Here is a 9,779-nt window from a genome sequence, read left to right as displayed (position 1 = left end):
CTACTCATACCATTTGGTGTCCCTGCCTTGACTCAGACTAAGACATCTCCAGTTTTATCTACCTGTCTTTGCACCATCAATGCAAATGTCAACATAGGGAAGAAGGCAGATATCATCTTGCATTATGGGTGTCTTGGTATTAGAATGAAAACAGTAAACCCTCGAAGAGGTTTTGTATACTACTGTCTAGACCCTGGCTCTACCACTTAATACCACATTCTCCTTACCTATTGCCAGGCAACAAACCACCTAAAAAATTATTGGCTTGAAACAACAATTTATTTCCTCTCATAATTCTGTGAATTAGTTAACTTCATAAGGGTGACTTTTACTTAAGGTTTCTAATGCAGTTGAGGTCAGTGGCTAGGGAAGAATCATCCAAAGCCTTCCTCCCTGTATTCATCAGGGTTAATCAGAGAAATCATTATAATATGTACAGTTAAATATAAATATATAAAGGAGAAAATTAGTGGCTGCCATGGTTATGGGGGCTGAAAATTCCCCCATAATTTATCATTTGCAAACTGGAGAACCAGGAAAATCAGTGTTGTAACTCAGTCAAAATCTGTGAAAATTAGAGGGAAGGGATATGTGTGTAGGGTGGTGGGGATGATGGTCTATGTCCCAGTCCTAGCAAAAAGGCTGAGAATTAGAAGCACCAAAGCCTGAGGGCAGGAGAAGATGCTTGTCTGAGCTCAGACAGAGCAAATTCATCTTACCTCCACCTTTTCACCCTATTCAAGCCCTGAATGGATTGGATGATGCCCACCTGAATGGGTGAGGGAATCTTCACTACTAGGTCTACTAATTCCAATGTTATTCGCTTCCAGATACACTCTCACAACTAGATTGAGAAATAATGTTTACCCGCTACTTGGTCATTCCTCAACCCAATCAAGCTGATACATAAAATTAACCATCACACTCCCTCACATGTTTGTTTGTGAAGATAGGGCTGGAATAACTGAGGGATGACTGAGCATCTCACTCTCAATGTGGCCTTTCCACTTGGCCAGCTTGGGCTTCACAGCATTATGGTCTTGGGGTAGTTGGTTTTCTCACATGCTGGCTGGTTTCTCCCAGAGAGTTTTCTAAGAGATAAGAATAAGACAGCCAGTTCAGAAATTGGCATTGTGTCATTTCTGCTGAAATCTAGTGGTCAAAGCAGTCACAGAACCCATCCAGATCTAAAGGTGGGGAACTTCTCTATGGGAAAAATGAAAGGAATTTGTCACTATCTTTTATTTATTTATTTTTTAATTTTTATTTTTACTTTATTTTGCTTTACAATACTGTATTGGTTTTGCCATACATTGACATGAATCAGCCACGGGTGTACATGAGTTCCCAATCCTGAACCCCCCTCCCACCTCCCACCCCATATCATCTCTCTGGATCATCCCCGTGCACCAGCCCCAAGCATCCTGTGTCCTGTATCGAACATAGACTGGCGATTCGTTTCTTACCTGATAGTATACATGTTTCAATGCCATTCTCCCAAATCATCCCACCCTCTCCCTCTCCCACAGAGTCCAAAAGTCCATTCTATACGTCTGTGTCTCTTTTGCTGTCTCGCATAGAGGATTATCATTACCATCTTTCTAAATTCCGTATATATGTGTTAGTATAGTGTATTGGTGTTTTTCTTTCTGGCTTACTTCACTCTGTATAATAGGCTCCACTTTCATCCACCTCATTAGAACGGATTCAAATGTATTCTTTTTGATGGCTGAGTAATACACCACTGTGTATATGTACCACTGCTTTCTTATTCATTCATCTGCTGATGGACATCTAGGTTGTTTCCATGTCCTGGCTATTATAAACAGTGCTGCGATGAACATTGGGGTACACGTGTCTCTTTCAATTCTGGCTTCCTCGGTGTCACTATCTTTATAAAAATAATTTAATTTATTTATGGCTGTGCCGGGTCTTTGTTGCTGCACAGGCTTTTCTTGAGTTGTGGCGAGCAGAGGCTACTCTCTAGTTGCTGTGCGTGGACTTGTCACTGCGGTGGCTTCTCTTCCTTGGAGCACGTGCTCTAGAGCATGGGAGCTTCATGTGGCTCCTGAGCTCTAGAGCACAGGCTCAATAGTTGTGGCACTTGGGCTTTGTTGCTCTGCAGCAAGTGGGGTCTTCCTGGATCAGGATCAAACCCACGTCTCCTGTATTGTCAAGTGGGTTCTTTACCACTGGGCCACCAGGGAAGCCCCTGTCACCATATTTAATCTGCCACAAACAGTGTGATCTTGGAGAAGTCATATTCTTAGACTTCTCCAAATCTCCTTTTTCTTATCTATAAAAAGGAAATCACAACAGAGCCTGTGTTACATCATCTTACAATTGGTTGACCTAATTGTGCAGCCCGTAAAATGGTGCCTCTCAAACAGTGGAGTTCACTATTAGTATACTCATTTTGACTTTTATTTTATACTGTTATTTCATAGTTAGGCAAAAATTAACCAGTATTCCCTATGGTTTCAGTTCAGCTTATCCTTTTAGAATTTTACCAGTTTGAACTTCTGGGAAATAACCCTTTTCTTCCTTGGCTTGCTTATCATCAGCATTCTGTAGGAGTTATTCCAGTGAAGACAGAGAGTGCTGCAGTGTCAGAGAACAGGCTTCGCTCCAGGCTGTGTTTCACTGTTGATGAGCTTGCATTAACATTTAATAGCAAGTGGGTCCCCATCCAAAAACTGCTCAGAGTTGGATGTAATCTCCAGGTCAGATCTCAAATCATAAACTCTGTAATATATTGGTAGACTAGATGGCTGGAGCTTGTAAGTGATGCCTCTTACTCTCCTGGGATAACCCTCTGAAGAATGCTCTTATCATTTCATCCTAAATTTTGCTTTACTCATTAGCATGCCATTTCACCATGTGATGCTAACAAGCCGCAAATCAGCAGTCCCTTTCTGCTTTTTAACTTTAACAGAATTCCAAAATCAAATGAGAAAAAAATCTTATACCACCTGTGAATAAGTCAGCTGTGCTAAAATGGATTTCCCAAACTGACAGAACATAAGAAATAACCCATTTAAACCTTCTCTGCTAGATAAGTCACTTGTTACTCTACCTGGTAAACTTGAGTACTTCATTTCTAAATATAGTAAGTTTGTAACTTTTCTTTCATTAAGAGACAAAAGAGAGATATAAAGGCTGAAATTTATAAAATCCAATTAAGATCTTATAAATTTACAAAATAGCAATTAAGAACATATGTTGAATAAAAGTATATATCCACCTTTAAAAAAATATGCTTCAGTGTATCATCATCAACCTTGGTCTAAATGGTAGAGATGAGTGTGGTTTAGCAAGCATTATCCTCTCTAGGTCTTGTTTAATACTTGCTTCTGGTAAGTATTAAATATTTTAATAGGTAAGTACTTTCATACTTACTTCTGAGGCTAAAATTCTAGCTTTTTGTCAACTGGCAAGGAAGTACTCAGCTTCTACTGCAAAATTTTCTTTCCCAGAATAGAATTTTAATGAGAATGTCATTTGTATGTATTAGTATTAATAGTAGTTCTAATTTTTAGATGTGCATCTATTTGAGTAGTGAAAGATAATGGAAATTGTTTAAAAAAAAAAAACCCAAACAACACTTCCCATCAGTTAAAGTGCCTTTAAAAAATATTTTTCCCATGGTGGATTCATATTGATGTATGGCAAAACCAATACAATATTGTAAAGTAAAAATAAATAAATAAATAAAATAAAATAAAAATTTTTTTTCCAGACTATATAATCTTAGATTCCTTTTAAAGTCTTATCTTCTTAAGTCTGTCTCTTACTATTTGAAAAGTAGCTAATAAATCTTTTCCTATTTAGATGCCAACCTTTTGACAGTCACAATTAGCCAGAAACCATCTGTAGGCGTGTATCCCATTTCTGTTGCCATCTCACACTCTGGGGCATTTAAGTATTACCAGGAGATCCCTCGTACTTGGCAAATTGTTAATTAGGATAATGGGGGTAATGAACTTCAAGTGAAAGCATTCTTTTAGAAGATTGGTTCTAGTTCTTAGTAAACTATCTTCTCAACTATCTTCTAAGAATATGGTTTGGTCTCTATTTAATATGTAATAGACCTCAGATGACTTCATATTTCTAAGACTTGGTACTTGAAAACAACCAAGGAAAAAAGTCTTGTTTTGTTGGCATAGTAACCTCATATACATACTAACAGACAGGGCAACTTTGATTGAATCAAGTTGATGTAATCAGAATTTTAGTCTGTTTTAAAATACTAAATTATATCTTATTTTCCCTTTAAAATCACATATTTAATTAGCATCCGTTTTGCTGTGCAGCACGGCATGTGGGGTCTTAGGTCCCCATCCAAGGATTGAATCTGTGACCCCTGCAGTGGGAGTAACTGCTGGATAACTAGGGAATTCCCTAATTAGCATCATTTTGATGTACAGTCATTAAGATGCAGAGGGAAAAGCAGAAGTTATCTTAGAAGGCATAAACTATGTACTTCCAAGCATAGTTTTTTATACTTTATATATGTGAAATAAATTTTATAGCATTGTGGGAAAGTCAAAGATAAAGTTTAGCCTGGTGATTAAAACCATGGCTCAGCACTATGGTCAACAGTGTGGAGATTCCTTAAAAAATTGGAAATAGAGCTGACATACGATCCAGCAGGCCCACTGCTGGCCATACACACTGAGGAAACTAAAGTAGAAAGACGCATGTACCCCAGTGTTCATTGCAGCACTGTTTACAATAGCGAGAACATGGAAGCAACCTAGATGTCCATTGGCAGACGAATGGATAAGGAAGTTGTGGTACATATACACAATGGAATATTACTCGGCTATAAAAAAAATTTGAGTCAATTCTAATGAGGTGGATGAAATTGGTGCACATTATATAGAGTGAAGTAAGCCAGAAAGAGAAACACTGATACAGTACATTAGTGCATATATATGGAATTTAGAAAGATGGTAACGATGACCCTATACGAAAGACAGCAAAAGAGACACAGATGTAAAGAATAGACCTTTGGACTATGTGGGAGAAGGCAAGGGTGGGATAATATGAGAGAATAGCATTGAAACATGTATTTTCCCGGATGTAAAACAGAAGATCAACGCAGGTTTGATGCATGAAGCAGGGCACACAAAGCTGGTGCTCTGGGACAACCCATAGGGAAGGGGTGGGGAGGAAGGTGGCAGAGGGGCTCAGGATGGTCACATGTACACCCGTGACTGATTCATGTTGAAGTATGGCAAAAAACCACCACAATATTGTAAAGGTTTTTTTTGCAATATTGTAAAATTAGCCTCCAATTAAAATAAATAAATAAAATTTAAAAAGGAAACGAAAAACCATGGCTCAGGAGTCCCCTTGGTTTAAATACCTACCTTCTAGTGGCTGTGTGACCTTGGTTTCTAAACCTAAGCCTCAGTCTCCGCATCAGTGAACTGGGGCTAAAAATGGTGGCCTCTTTCACAGGGTTGTTGGGAAAATTACCTGACAAGATTCTTTCAAAGTAACAAGTATATGAATTTAAGGCCTATAAATGTTATGTATTTATCTTACAAAAATTAGAACACTCAATTATTTTGAAGTTAAAGGTGGAAGACATCCAATTCTATACATTTATAAGGAATGATTTTTTTCTTTCTTGTATAACAATCAATTACAATAATTATCATGAGAACAAGATACATTTATATTACTTAACTATAGCCCTAAACTTCAGTGCTCTGAGTATGTTTCTTCCTTAGCAAATTGTGCACAATGATTTATCAAATTAAGGATGCATATTTGAATATATATTCTGTGTGTGTTTCTTGAGGAGTCTTATTACAGGCATTAAAAAAATCAGAAACATGAAATAAACATGAATAAGTAAAGAAATAACCTGTTATCCTGTTGGTACTAATATTACCAATCTCTTTTAAACGTCTACCCATAAATAAATTCACATGCTAGTGTGTTCATGCTTATGCATATGTTTGTATAATTCAAAGGCTTAAATTATTTGTGCACTTATTTTCTAGACACTGATCATACATTAATGTTATTTTATGCCCTGCCTTTTCTTATTTAACAGTATCTGCAGCCAAGAGTTTACCCTACAGATATCCTGCAAAAGAACAACATTACATATGCACAAAATTAAATCATTGCGTCACTGTTTGTAATAGGAGAAAAGTAGCTAATTATTTTGAATTTAAAATATCAAAAGTAGAGTTAAAAAATAGTCTTTTTTTTTTTTTATAGCCTCTCCTTATACATAAGCTCTTAACACTGGTTTATCCTTCCTTCCTGGGCTTTCCAGGTGGTGCTACTGGCAAGGAACCTGCCTGCCAGTGCAGGAGACATACGAGATGTAAGTTCAGTCCCTGGGTGGGAAATATCCCCTGGAAGAGGGCATGGCAACCCACTGCAGTATTCTTGCCTGGACAGGAGAGCCTGGTAGGCTACAGTCTGTAGCGTTACACAGTGTCAGACACAACTGAAGCATCTTAGCATGCATGTATCTTCCTTCCTTGGTTGAATTCAAGATTATCTTCCTCTTCATTCATTCATTTGGTCAGTTTGGTAAGTCACAAAATGTTTATTGTCTGCTCTTTGTTGGGAATCTGCCAGGCCCAGTGATATCACATAATTTGTTCCTTCAAGTGACATATAGCCTTGCCACTAGCCAGTAGTTTCCCACTGGCTCTGGCTAGGAGGTGGGTGCCAGTAGCTTTGTGACTCTAGATAACCTCAAATTTCAAAAAATGAAGATCATAGCATCCAGTCCCATCACATCATGGCAAATAGATTGGGGAAACAATGGAAAGAGTGGCAGACTTTATTTTCTTGGGCTGCAAAATCACTGCAGGTGGTGACTGCAGCCATGAAATTAAAAGACGCTTACTCCTTGGAAGAAAAGCTATGACCAACCTAGATAGCATATTAAAAAGCAGAGACATTACTTTGCCAACAAAGGTCTGTCTAATCAAAGCTATGGATTTTACAGTAGTCACATATGGACGTGAGAATTGGACCATAAAGAAAGCTGAGTGTCGAAGAACTGATGCTTTTGAACTGTGGTGTTGGAGAAGACTCTTGAGAGTCCCTTGGACTGCAAGGAGATCAGACCAGTCCATCCTAAAGGAAATCAGTCCTGAATATTCACTGGAAGGACTGATGCTGAAGATGAAGTTCCAATACTTTGGTCACCTGATGTGAAGAACTGACTCATTTGAAAAGACCTTGATGCTATGAAAGATTGAAGGCAGGAGGAAAAGGGGATGACAGAGGATGAGATGGTTGGATGGCATCGCCTGGCATCACCAACTTGATGGACATGAGTTTGAGCAAGCCCTGGGAGTTTGTGATGGACAGGGAAGCCTGGCGTGCTGCAATTTATGGGGTCATAAGGAGTCGGACACGACTGAGGGACTGAACTGGAACTGAACTGAACTTGGTTAATTCCTTTTCATCCCTTAGATTCATTCATTTCATACAGGAAACTAGTGAAGACTGGTTTAAGTGCCACATTTCTGTCCCTCTAGCAGCCTGCATATCCTCCTTTTCTTGGCCTCATTGCACAGCATTGCCACTGTTTGTATGCTTCTCTGTGCCCCACGCTAATAGATTAACTTCATGGCGGCTGCTGGGAAGCTGCTCCAGTCGTGGTCGACTCTGTGCGACCCCATAGATGGCAGCCTACCAGGCTCTTCCATCCCTGAGATTCTCCAGGCAAGAACACTGGAATGAGTGGGTTGCCATTTCCTTCTCCAATGCATGAAAGTGAAAAGTGAAAGTGAAGTCACTCAGTTGTGTCTGACTCTTCGAGACCCCCATGGACTGCAGCCTACCAGGCTCCTCCGTCCATGGGATTTTCCAGGCAAGAGTACTGGAGTGGGGTGCCGTTGCCTTCTTCATGGAGTAGATTGTATACTCTTAGCTGAGCAGTTAGCACAGTGCCAGGGACAGTGGGTTATCAGCAAATATATTAGCTGAATCGATGTTCATTTTGCCTGAATTTTGTTTTGACTTCTCCATTGTCCCTATTTATATGCTTTGTTTCAGTTTTTAGTTCTTGTGTTTAATTATTTCTTCCCTGTGTGTGCGTCAGAGCCGCCTGACCCTAATTGGGTAAGACATTGTCTATTTAATCAATCTTTTTCCATGTCCAGAACAGAACAGTTCATGTGATCAAGGCTTTAGACTCAGAACAACTTGTCCTAAAACTAAATTATTTTAAGCTTAAGGGCAGGAACCAGAGTTTTCTATTTTCTCACACCTTCTGGTTCTGTACATCAAAGAATATTCAATAAATATTAAGTAATGTAAAAGTGATTTCAGAGAAAATACTGACTAAATATTGAAGTAGAATAGCTAACATGTCTGATAGTTTTAAAGAGGCAAATCCTAAATAGGACTTGAATTTGGCAGGTTTGGCACCAGCCAGATCTGGTTTTGAGCATTGGTTCTGCCACTGACTTTACAGTCTTGAGCCTCAGTTTTTCTATTTAAAAAATATTAGTAAAACTTATCTCACTGGAGTCTTATGAAGGATAAATAAATTAAAATTTTTATAAATGCCAGGAAGATAGTACAGTGCTCTATAGAAGTTTTTTCTTTGATCCTTTATAGACTTTATTAATATGAAATAGAAGATTCTTGATATATTATTATATATACATTATAAATATATACATTTATATATTACGTCTGCATTTTTATTGGCTATTTTCCTTTACAAAGAGACCATTTTTATTTATTTATTGCAAATTTATTTATTTATTTATTTTTGGCTGTGCTAGATCTTCATTCGGAGAAGGCAATGGCACCCCACTCCAGTACTCTTGCCTGGAAAATCCCCGTGGATGGAGGAGCCTGGAATGCTGCAGTCCATGGGGTCACTGAGGGTCGGACATGACTGAGCGACTTCACTTTCACTTTTCACTTTCATGCATTGGAGAAGGAAATGGCAACCCACTCCAGTGTTTTTGCCTGGAGAATCCCTGGGACGGGGGAGCCTAGTGGGCTGCCATATATGGGGTTGCACAGAGTCGGACACGCCTGAAGCGACTTAGCAGCAGCAGCAGCAGCAGCAGCAGATCTTCATTGCCACCCAGGTTTTTCTCTAGTTGCAGAGGACAGGGGCTACACTCCAGTTGTGGAGCAAGGACTTCTCATTGCGGTGGCTTCTCTTGTTGCAGAGCACTTGCTCTAGGGCTGGCGGGCTCAGTAGCTGCAGCTCCCAGGTTCTAAAGCTCGATAGTTGTGGTGCAGGGGCTTAATTGCTCTGCAGCATGTGGGATCTATTCTGATCAGGGATCAAACCTGTGTCTCCTGCATTGGCAGGCAGATTCTTTACCACTGAGTCACCAGGAAGGCCCCCAAAGACATATTTTTAAATGAATGTAAAGCCTTTGCATCTTTATAATTCTGCGTATAAGAGTGCATGCAGTAAACAAATAAATTTTATGTTGCCGCTTCCAGAGATGGAGAAATCTGGATACTGCACCAGAGTGTCAAGAGGACATGATTCTGCATATACCGTCCTTTTAATCCGGTGGTCACTAAAAATTTCCAGTTCCAAAATGAGTTGTAGAAAGTACTTATCTAAGTTAAGGAGAGTTGGCCACTTTAAAGTGGAATGCAGGATATATCATTTTTATTTTAAGGTAAATGATTGCTGCTATGATATGATAGTACACTATACTTATCTGCTGGACCATCGAGAAAGCAAGAGAGTTCCAGAAAAACATCTATTTCTGCTTTATTGACTATGCCAAAGCCTTTGACTCTGTGGATCA

Source organism: Ovis aries, chromosome 2 (genome assembly GCF_016772045.2).
Source record: "Ovis aries strain OAR_USU_Benz2616 breed Rambouillet chromosome 2, ARS-UI_Ramb_v3.0, whole genome shotgun sequence".
NCBI lineage: Eukaryota > Metazoa > Chordata > Mammalia > Artiodactyla > Bovidae > Ovis > Ovis aries.
Note: the sequence above shows the minus strand (reverse complement) of the source record.